Below are 12244 nucleotides of genomic sequence, written 5' to 3' on the forward strand. Positions count from 1 at the left end.
AGTACTGTAGCTGTGTACGGACTGTACCATGTTCTTCCCCAACTGCAGGGCTGTCGGATAATTGTATATTAGGTGTTTTCAGAATACAAGAAAAGCTTGGAATGTGTAACGTTAGCAATTCCATTTGAGTGCCTGTTAAAGTGGGCTGATCCAGATTACCGGCAACTGGAGGTTTCTGTTGTTTCAGTAAGAGCAACAGTTTCTCTACTTTTTGTAAAAATAGGACACCCAAATGGAATTGCTAACTTTACATGCTACTCCGAGCAGTTCAGGAATACTAACAATTGGATCTGAGGTGAATAACCAGTCCGGTAGTGATATTGACATCAATCATAATAATGTAGATGTTCCAAGCTTTTCCTGAATTCTGAAAACACCTAATATACAATTATCCGAAAGCCCTGTAGTAGGGAAAGGACATAGTACAGTCCGTACACAGCTGCGTAACTTTGAAAAGTTATTAGGAAGATTCAAGAGTGTATTATTTATATTTAATAAAGTCCTTCTGGTTTTAGTGTGGCCGTACTAGTGTTGGTGTTTTTTTTAATTTTTCTGTGTTCAGTTACATGTGTTTGCTATTTTGGGTGGTTTTCTATGTTTTATTGAGATTTTATTGCCCTACATTGGTTGCTGCCATTCCTTGACATAAAGGGACTTTTACAAAAAGTAGAGGAACTGATGCTCTTACTGAAACAACAGAAACCTCCAGTTGCAGGTTATCTGGATCAACCCACTTTAACAGACACTCAAATGGAATTGCTAACTTTACACACTACTCCGAGCAGTTCAGAAACACTAAAAATTGGATCTAAGGTGAATAACCGGTCTGGTAGTGATATTAACATCAATCATAATAATGTAGATATTCCAAGCTTTTCTTGTATTCTGAAAACACCTAATAAACAATTATCCGACAGCCCCGCAGTAGGGGAAGGACATAGTACAGTCCGTACACAAATACGTAACTTTGGAAAGTTACTAGGAAGATTCAAGAGTGTATTAGTTATATTTAACAAACTCCTTCTGGTTTTAGTGTGGCCATACCAGTGTTGGCGGCGTTTTTTATTTTTCTGTGTTCAGTTACATGTGTTTGCTTTTTTGGGCGGTTTTCTACATTTTATTGAGTTTTTATCGGCCTTCATTGGTTGCTGCCATTCCTTGACATGGAAGGACCTTTACAAAAAGTAGAGGAACTGCTGCTCTTATTGAGACAACAGAAACCTCCAGTTATGGGTAATCTGGATCAGCCCACTTTAACAGACACTCAAATGGAATTGCTAACTTTACACGCTACTCCAAGTAGTTCAGGAACACTAACAATTGGATTTGAGGTGAATAACCGGTCCAGTAGTGATATTAACATCAATCATAATAATGTAGATGTTCCAAGCTTTTCTTGTATTCTGAAAACACCTAATATTCAATTATCTGACAGCCCTGAAGTAGGGGAAGGACATGGTACAGTCCGTACACAGCTGCATATCTTTGAAAAGTTACTAGGAAGATTCAAGAGTATATTAGTTATATTTAATAAAGTCCTTCTGGTTTTAGTGTGGCCGTACTAGTGTCAGTGGTATTTTTTATTTTTCTGTGTTCAGTTACATGTGTTCGATCTTTTGGGCAGTTTTCTACGTTTTACTGGGTATGACCCTAGCCCTGAGCAACATCCTGCCATCACCCAGAATTATACCACAGTACAAGCAGAAAATGATTGATTTCAACAATTGGCTAAGTTTCTGGTTACTGGGGTCATTCTAAAGGGATCCAGTATATGTCTACCTGGGGTGACATGATTGACAGACCTCAATGCTTTGCCAGAGATGGCCTGCATCTGTCACCCCTGGGCTTCTGGATACTGGCCAAGGCTCTTGCCACCCAAATAGTGCCTTTTTTAGGCAGTGTTCCAAAGACCAAATTACCACCGTAACAGCTACAAACAAATGCAAACTGAGGGTCATGCTGCTCAATGCTAGAAGTCTAAATTTCAAAATGCACTAACTCGAACCACTCCTTAAAATGGAGAACATCGACATTTGTGCCGTAACAGAGACCTGGTTCAAGGCAGCAGAAAGCACCTCTGCACTACCAGGCTATAACTCATTCCACACTTTTTGGCCCCAGAACTTGGACCGAATCTCCAAAGGTGGTGGTGTTTCCATATTCATAAAGAATGAGCACACCTCCAGACTGGTAACCCAACATAATGCATCTGAGATACTTCAGGTGCAGCTAACATTGGGTAAGACAGCAATTCATGTCATTAGCTGCTATATGTCCCCAACCATGTCCCAAGACTCACACTTCATGTTCCTAAGCACCCTGGAGAATATTAAGGTCCAACCTAACACCCTCATACTGGGCGACTTCAATTACCCCTCCATTAACTGAGAAAGCTACTCATGTACCAATACCCTTGCCCAATGTTTCCTGGAATTCATTAATTCTAATGCCCTGGACCAGCTCACTCTTCCCCCCACTAGAGGTAGCAATATCCTTGACCTGGTCATTACCAACATGGGCGACCACTGCTCTACACCAATAGTCAACTCCTTCCTGGCTAGATACGGCCAAAAACTAATCACTTTGGATATCCACATCCCTCCCACCCACCCCTGCAAAGGAAACTACCATTAAAAACTTCAACAAAGCTAACTTTGGACTCCTAAAAACAGAGGTGGCTAACTTCACAGCACCCATGCAAATGGAGAATAGTTGCATGATCGCCGAATCATACACCAATGCACTATACAAACACGTGCACAAATGCATGGATCTCACCATACCTAATAGAACAAAGACCTCCAAAAAAAGGAAGACACTCTGGTGATTTCCTGCCATAAACAAACTCTACAAAAGAAGGAGGAAACTGATGCAGAATAAAATGAAGTCCCAAGACTGGAAAAACTCCCTTATCAGCCTCAACAAAAATATGAGATCCCTCATCAAATCCTCCAAAGCTAGCTATGAAAACAGAATTGTAGCAGATAGTAAGGACAACCACAGGGCTTTCTATAGTTATGTAAGGAATCTCCATAACAATACCCAGATTTGCTCTGAGCTACTGCACAATGGTACCTCCTATACCGAGCCAACAGAAATTGCCAATATACTAGCCGACATATTCAGTGCCAACTTTACCCCCCCCCAGAGGACCAATCACAATATCAGTAGATTGCCAGGCACCCAGTATTACTGTTGCACAGGTTAAAACAGCACTGTCCAAGACCAAGAATACAGCTTCTATGGGACCTGACAATATCCCTGGCTGTGCTCTACATGGACTACAGAGTGAACTGGCACTTCACCTGTCTGCCCTGTTCTATCACAGCCTCACCTCAGGCTTTGTCCCTACTGAATAGTGCACTGCTACAGTCATCCCTTTCCACAAAGGAGGAGTGACTACAGACCCCGGGAACTATCGTCCCATTAGCCTGATGAGTCTGATACGCAAAGCTATGGAACACATCTTCATAGACCTAATAAACAAGGATATAGGGAATCTCCAAAGTCTGCATCCTACACAGTTTGGTTTTGTGAAGGGTAGATCATGCCTGCTCAACTTGGTTGACTTCTTTGAGTCAGTCACCAGAGCTGTGGATGAAGGTAAGGTGGTTCATACAGCCAACCTTGATCTGATCAAGGCCTTTGATACCATTCCCCACTCAAGAATCATAGAAAAACTCACTAAGCTAGGCATCGACCCCTATATCACTAGGTCGGTTGCAAACTGGCTCACAGAATCCACAGTGTGAAAGTAGCTGACTCCAAGTCAGACTGCTGACCAGTCACGAGTGGAGTCCCACAGGGTTCAGTCATGGGTCCTCTCCTGTTTGGTATCTATTTTTCTGAAGTCTAGGCCAACATGAAGTGTGTCTGGCTGACAACGTTCGCAGATGATTGCAAGTTGGGAGCTATTATTAACTCTCCAAGTGATGTTGATATCCTACAGAAAGGCCTCACTGAGACCAACAACTGGTGTCAGAAACACCAAAAATCAGGAGAAAACCAGGTCTTTTAGTGTAAAATTATTTAATTTGCTATTTGTCAAGGGCGACTTCATCAGAAATACAATTCACTACTACAGAACACAATTAAAATACTGTCAGCAAGTCAACAATTAATTGCATAACAAGCTGTTCAACTCATAAAACAGTTATTCAATTGAAATGAACCATCAATTAACTTAGTCCCATAGACTACTGTTTGCAGTAAAAAAATGCATCTAAGTAAAAACTTTATTTTTTAATGTTAACTTTTCTGTTTTATAAAAAAACATTTTATATCGACTATGTCATTCAGCCCAGGATGTATGTAAGAAACCAATCTCAGTTGCCATACTGCTTCTTTCTGTTATACTTTGTTCCAATAATCACCTCCCCTAATGTTCTTGTTCACTGACTCAAGATCCGAGAAGGTGAACTTTTTCCAGTTAATGCACTTAGTGGAATGTTTGTACAAAGCGTTGTTGACATGTTTTGTTCTTATAGCATACAAATGTTCAAGAATACGTGTCCTCAAACTTCTAGTGGACATGTATGGGATGTAAAGTATGTAGGTACATCCACACTGGTTCTTATATTTTTTGCAACACCTTGATTTCAACATCATTGTTCCAGATAGACTAGATTGTGGTAGTGAAGGTATTATCTATTTGGCTATGTGTAGTGGATGTCCGGCGTTTTACATGGGAATGTCCACTAGACGTTTGAGGACACGTATTCTTGAACATTTGTATGCTATAAGAACAAAAAATGTCAACAACGCCTTGTACAAACATTCCACTACGTGCATTAACTGGAAAAAGTTCACCTTCTCGGTTATTGAGTCAGTGAACAAGGACATCAGGGGAGGTGATTATAGGAACAAAGTAGAACAGAAAGAAGTAGTATGGCAATTGAGATTGGCTTCTTACATACATCCTGGGCTGAATGACACAGTCAATATAAAATAGTTTTTAAAAAACAGAAAAGTTAATATTAAAAAAATAAAGTTTTTATTTAGATGTATTTTTTTACTGCAAATGTTAGTCTATGGGACTAAGTTAATTGATGGTTCATTTCAATTGAATAATTGTTTTATGAGTTGAACAGCTTGCTATACAATTAATTGTTCACTTGCTGACAGTAGTTTAAGTGTGTTTCTGTAGTAGTGAATTGTATTTCTGATGAAGTCACCTTTGATGAATAGCGAATTAAATCATTTTTCGCTAAAAGACCTGTTTTTCTCCAGATTTTTGGTATTTTTGATCTACATTTTTTATATGGTATACACTGCTGCTGTTCCTGCTGCTTTTGTTTTTCTTAACTGGTGTCAGATCCATGGCCTTAAGCTCAATGCCAAAAAATGTGTCATCATCCCCTTTCGGAAAAACCCAGTTCCCATGAATTACAACACTAATGGTAGTCCACTGAACACATAAGGAGTTATAAGAGATCTAGGAACAAAGGTTGACAGCAACCTCTCTTTTGGCCACCACATTGCCACTATGGTCAGAAAGTCCTTCTATGTGGCACATCTCATTTCTAAGGGTTTTGCATCCAGGAAGAAAGAGGTCATTGTCTCCCTCAACTCTTCCCTCATTAGGCCAATCATCGAGTACAATGCCCCATTTGGCATGCATCTCACCAGACACCTGCAACAACTGGAGAGGCCGCAAAAGTACCTCACAAAGAGGATCCTAGGCCTTAAATGATTGCCCTATATGGACAGACTCAAAAAACTCCAACTAGTCTCTGTCTCATATCACCTACTTAGAGGTGATCTCTGCTTGACTTACAAAGCCATGTCTGACCCAGCTCTGTTAGAAATGCTACATCTAAAGAAATACCAACCCCTCCATACCACATGCTCCAAAGACCTCAACCTCATTACTACAATCAACAGAACATGCTGGAAGGACATGTTCATAACACAGAGACTGCTCATGCTATGGAATAGACTTCCCACACGTGTCAAGCAGAGCACCTCACTGGCCCTTTTCAAGATAAATCTTGATTAGTGGATGGGAAATAGAAAATTCAGCCTGGGATCACTCCAGTGGCTCTGCTTGACAAATGAACTTGGAACTAAGGTCGGGTGGCATGATGCCAGGGTAATCCTATGGGCTAGGCTTGTAAAGGCTCCAGGGCCATTAGCCTAGTACACATCTATGAACCTATGAACCTATAGTTGGATGTTTGAGTTTAGCAGAGTCAGGTGGTGAGCACCACCAACTGATCAGTCTATGAGGGAGCACACAACATTACATATTACACTTTGTAGTATGGTTGATATATGTGTTGAAAAAGTACTGAGACCCTAGGGCTGTAGTGCTTGATGTGCGGGGGTGTAACACGTGGCTATATTGTAAACATGTGATGTATAGATAGATTGGATACTTAGTTTGCAACGTTTATCATGTAGTTTTATGTCATATAAAGAAAATGGACAATAACCAGCAATAATAAAACCTCACATATACAGTTCCATAGCACAGCAAGCAGCAGGTTTGCGAGATGGTTAACAAAGTGTACATGCATGTGAGATCCACCTGCTTGTGCATAGGTAATCAGTGTGCAAACGCAAGCAATGCAATTTCAGGGTTATTGCATGTACAGCTAGATGTGTATATTCTGTTAGCAAAAGTAAAGGCCATGCCAGTCCAGATAGCAGGAATACATTTACAGGACTATAGTACACAGTATAAACACAGTCATACATTTGATCATAAATATGATAATACATAGATTACTAAATCAATAAAAGTAATATATATGGAATATGATATATTTGACCCCAGGACCATGTGTATGGCAGTCCTACACTTAACACCTGTTGCCACTGGAAGGTTGAGGAAACAGTTGTCTATGTTGAACTTCATTGCTGTAAACTGCAATGTCATAGGATCATAGGATCACAGGGGGCTACTAGACTAATGGCCCTAGGGTCCTTACCAGCCTAGCCAAGCACAACCCCTCTTCCCAAGAATATCAAGGTACTAAGCAGAACTAAGTCAACAACTACTACACCTGTCCAAGAGGACACAGGTGAAACGCACATGATGAATTTGCGGTTTCCCAACCAGTCATCCAAATTACACTTAAATAGGGTCAGTGAGGACCTCTGCTTCATCTGAATTGGAAGTTTGTTCCAGAGGAGATTTAATCTCACTGAGACATATCTTTCTGTCCAGCAGGTCCTGTTGATGTCACATACTAGGTTGAGTTCCCTAAAGGGAGTGCATTTTTTCATTTGATTAATGAATGTGCAGTATTTCCATTACAGCTGGATCTGAGATTGCTTTATATGCAAGGCAGAAGTCACCTCTGAGTAGTCTATAAGAAACAGAGTATAATGACAGTGATTTCAGTCTGTCAACGCATAACATATGCTAAATACCCTGAATTTTCTTTGTAAGAAACATTTGAGGTATTTCCAGTTGCTGCAGGTTCCTGGTAAGGTACTTTACTATTGGCCTGATGAGTGAGGAGTACGGGGGGTTATAATCTCTTTTATTCTGGATGCAGTGTCCTTACTTATGAGGTGGGCAATGTATAAAGCCTTTCTCACCACTGTGGAGACATAGTGGTCAAAGGAAACGTTGCAGTCAACTTGTGTGCCTAAATTTATCACTACTGATTGCATGCTTAGGATGTTGTTTTTAATGTGGTAATCTGTAGGAGTGTCACCCTTGCCAAAGGGGATGATAATGCATTTTTTTGTATTGAGTTTTATCCCACGACATTGGCACCAATCATTTGTGTAAATCCCTTTTGTAGGATGGTGACATAATTTGTGGACTCAATGACTGCCCCCAGTTTGCAATCATCAGCAAACTTTGCCAGCCATAGGACTTTTGTTTTAGCCTATACATCTGAGAAGTAGATTCCAAACAATAGGGGTCCAGCACCAATCCCTGTGGAACACCACTGGTTACAGGTCTGCAGGTGGAGGTGGAGTCACCTATTTTGACTGTGTACATTCTATTGGTGAGTCAGTTTGTAAACCACCTGACAATATACGGGTTGATCTCCATCTGGGTGAGTTTATCAATGATGCCTGAGTGGGGAATAGTGTCAAAGGCCTTGGCCAGGTCCAGTAAGGCCATATGCATGGATGTGCCTTTGTCTTGGGCTTTGGTGACTGTCTCAAAGAAGTCCACCAAGCTCAAGAGGCAGGATTGCCCTTTAACAAAGCCAAACTGGGTTGAGTTGAGCATTTGGAGATCTCCTTTATATTTCTTGATAAGGTCCACAATTATTTTTTCCATAGCCTTGCAGATTAGGCTAGTCAGGCTTATGGGTCTATAGTTCCTGGAGTCTGTGTAGGCACCTCCTTTATGTAATGGTATGACAGTTGCTGTTTTCCATTCAGCAAGTACAAAACCAGTGCTTAGACTGTGGATAAAAAAAGTACCTAGTGGTGCAGCTAGTTCCTATCTTAATCCATTTATAGCATAGCCTGGGATATTATCATGTACCACAGAGGCTGTGTTTTTGGCTTTGGAGAGAGTGTTTATGACCTGCTCCTTGGAGATACTAGGTGGAGGGCAGGTGGTAGGGATGCTTTAGGGGATATGTGGTGAGGACAGGGGGGAGAAGTATTCACTGACCCTGTCAGCTAGCATGTTGGCTATTTCTGCAGGTTTAGTATATGTGGTGCCATTAACAACCAATTCTGCACAGATCTGTGTGTTTCCTTTAAGGTTTCTGATGTAGCTAAAGAAGGCTTTATGGTTACGCTTAGTGAAGGAGGTAAGTTTGGATTCATAGTTAACATCAGAATGCCTTGCCTATTGACCAGCAAATTCTTTCTGTTATTGTATAGCCCGTTAATGGGGAATGCCAACCAGACAGGCTTGTTCTTTCTTGAGGATCTTGTTTTGACCTCATCAGGTATGGCTGAGTCAGTACATTTGTAGAGATGCGTATACAAGGTATTGATGTAAATCCCAGTATAGGTGCCCATGCCATCAGCAAGGTCAGGGGCTACGAAGCTGTTAATGCGATCACATATTAAGTTGTAATTGGCTTTGGGGAAGTTTTTTAGTCTAGTTGCTGTTAATGGGGTGGAGGGTCAGATGCTACTGTTATTTCTAATGAGACTGATTTATGACAGACCTAATTAGGGAGGGCCATACACATGGGTGGTGCAATGATCACACATGTTAGTCAGCATCAGATCAGGAATGTTTAGGCCCCTTCTGGGAGTGTCAACCAATAGTTCCAGGGCACTGGAGATAATAAAGCCCAAGAACCTTTGGGCAAGTGTGTTAGTACATGTATAATTTACCCAGTCTATGGATGAGTAGTTAAAGACACCTAAAACCAGGGTGTTTGGTTGTATCATGAGTGATTCAAGTAGATCCAAGTATGCTGTTTTGGTATTCTAGTTCATGGAGGTGGTCCTATAACTGGCAATAACTTTGAGAGGGGTCTTACCTACTGTCAGTTAGACCTGTATTAGTTCAAGGGAAAGATTTTGTTAACCAATTTAGAGGTGTATTTATCTTTGATGATTATTGATACTCCACATCCTTAGTTCTTGCACTTTCAGTTTGTAGTCTGAATGTGTGGAAGGCAGTATAACCAGATATGGCTGGGGTGCTTTCCGCGGCCTTAAACCAGGTCTCTGTGGCTGCACAGATATCAGTATCTCCTAAGGTGAGGGCCGCTTCCAATGAGTGCAGTTTTAGGTTTAGACTCCTACTGTTTAGCAGCATAATCTTGAGATTGCTTTTTGAAGATATTTTTAGATTGAGAATTTTGTTGTTGTGATGTTTCCTAAAAAAGGCACTATGGAGAAGGCAAAAGCCTTAGGCAGTAACTGAAATCCTAGAGGTGACAAATGAAGACCACCTCTGGCAAAGCAGCACAGTCTATCTACCATGTCATCCCAGGCTTAGAATGACACCAGAAATTCAGCCAGTTGTTGAAGACAATCATTTTTTTGTTTATATTGTGGTATCATCTTAGGTGAAGATAGTGTGCTGCTCAAGGCTAGGGACATACCTGCCTGAGGCACATATTCAGAGAGCTCAGTCAGGTCTTTCTTCATATAGACTAGTGAGGTACATCTCAAGTCATTCACACCAACATGAGCTATGATGGTGTCATAACTGTACTTGTTGTGGCGAGACTTGAGAGTGTGTGTGATCTGACAGATCCTGCCACCTGACAGACAGCTGACCATAACCTTCTCCTTGTCCAGCCTGGTGAGTGAGACATCTGTGTGTCTCACTAGACTCGCCTATGACCAAAAAAATGTGGTTAAATGTGCTTTGCCATAAGGGCTTGTTTGATAAGACACTTGTGCTTGTGTACTGAGTGCTGTAAGTACTGTATTAGGTGTAGCATGTTTGTGTTTCGGAGGTCTCTGGCATTTAGGTAAATTTCTGGTGAGTACCTCCATGTATGATTGTTTATGTGTTGAGAGAGTGGTTTGTGCCTGTGGTGTAGTTTGTTGGTGACAACCTGTTCAATGCCATTGTTCTGTGAATGAGAGAGCAAGGCTTCCAAATTCATTGTGTATATGAATCTCTCACAAATTGAGCCTGAATGGTTTAGGAGTAGTGGGTTGTCAGTGTGGGTCCACTTTTAAATCTCAAAACCTCAAAATCTCGAATTTTAAAAGACTGAGTCCAAAATCTTGAAAGCTCAAAATACTGAAAACTCAAAATACTGAATCTCATAATATTGAAAAAATACAAGACACCAACACTTACTATATTCCAACACAGCTGCATACAGAAACATATTACTCTTCTTCAACTATAATCAGGGGGAAAGACCCCCTGCACCCCCACACCCCCCTGCTACTTAAATATGTAAACTCCAAGATTGCACTCCACAGAAGAATATGGCAAACAAACCATTACGTGCTTCATGACTGCCTGTTGTAACCTTAGTCATGTTCCCTTTTAATTTGTCATACTACAACATAACTCATATTAGTGTAGTGAAATGCGATCTCAGAGTTGATATATTTAAGTAGCAGGGGGTGTGGGGGTCGAATCCCCCCACCTTGGGGGGTGCAGGGGGGCTCGCCCCCTGCTAATAGTTGGAGTAAACTAATATGGTTTGTCTTTTATTTGTTTCTGTATGTAGTTGTGCTGGAGTATAGTAAGTGTTGGTGTCTTGTATTTTTTTCGATATTATAAGATTCAGTATTTTGAGTTTTCAGTATTTTGAGCTTTTGAGATTTTGGACTCAGTCTTTTGAAATTTGAAATTTTGAGCTTTCTAGATTTGGAAGTGGACCTGTCGGTGTACATGAGGCAATTGCAAAACTCATACCCACGTCAATCAGGCAGGCAGGAGAAACAGAGGAGAACTGACCATCCATAATACTAGGTGTAAATTTATTGTTTTATTTTTTATTATCTATTTTTCCTCCACTCAAAATGTTGAGAAACATTTTGTTTTTTAGTACCTAATGATAATAGGCTACTACACATGGTACCCTTCTTTTAACTTCAAATAACTAGAAATTGATACCATGTCATTAATTCCCAGGGGCTTGGTGGCATTAACTCTCAATTGCCATATAAGTTCTCTGTATTCCAACAACAATTCACATGGACCCCCTCCTATACATTTATTGATCTGATCAATAGCTGAAAACCTGAAATTATGTCCAGGAATTTCTATTATGTGCTTAGCCAAAGCATTGCTTGTGTTGCCTGTTTGAATGTCATATCCATGTTGATATATTCTTTTTTTAAAACCATTAATAGTTTTACTTATATAAAATTGTCCACAACTCTGACAGATGGCTATATATACTATTAATATACTATTACAGTTAAATTTGTGTTTTAACCTAATGTCTCCAAACCTCTAACATGGACACTGTCTCCCTCTAATATAAAGTGACATTGTTGAAAATGCCCACATTTTTTTCATCCTTCCCTTGTTAGTATCACTTTTTCCACTTTCTATTAGATTTTTTAGACATTTATCTTTTTGTATACTATTAATGGTTTGTCCCCCACCTTCTTCACATGTTCATTTTGGGTCTCAAATATACTCCAGTTCTTGTACATAATATCCTTGATGTCATAAAACTCAGAATTAAATGACAACACCATTGCATGCCTATATATATTAACAGTGTTGTCCACCCGTGTTGGGGCCTGTCTAACTTCCATCATTCTATCATCTCCAGTCCCCAACAGGGGAAAAAATGACCATTAATTCTTTTCATGGTTACCTCTTCAAGTATTGGATCTACAAAGGTAAAGGGATACCCTCTCCTTAGTAGCATGT

The sequence above is a fragment of the Protopterus annectens genome, chromosome 6.part0, assembly GCF_019279795.1.
Source record: "Protopterus annectens isolate FY-2018-M chromosome 6.part0, PAN1.0, whole genome shotgun sequence".
Lineage (NCBI taxonomy): Eukaryota > Metazoa > Chordata > Ceratodontiformes > Protopteridae > Protopterus > Protopterus annectens.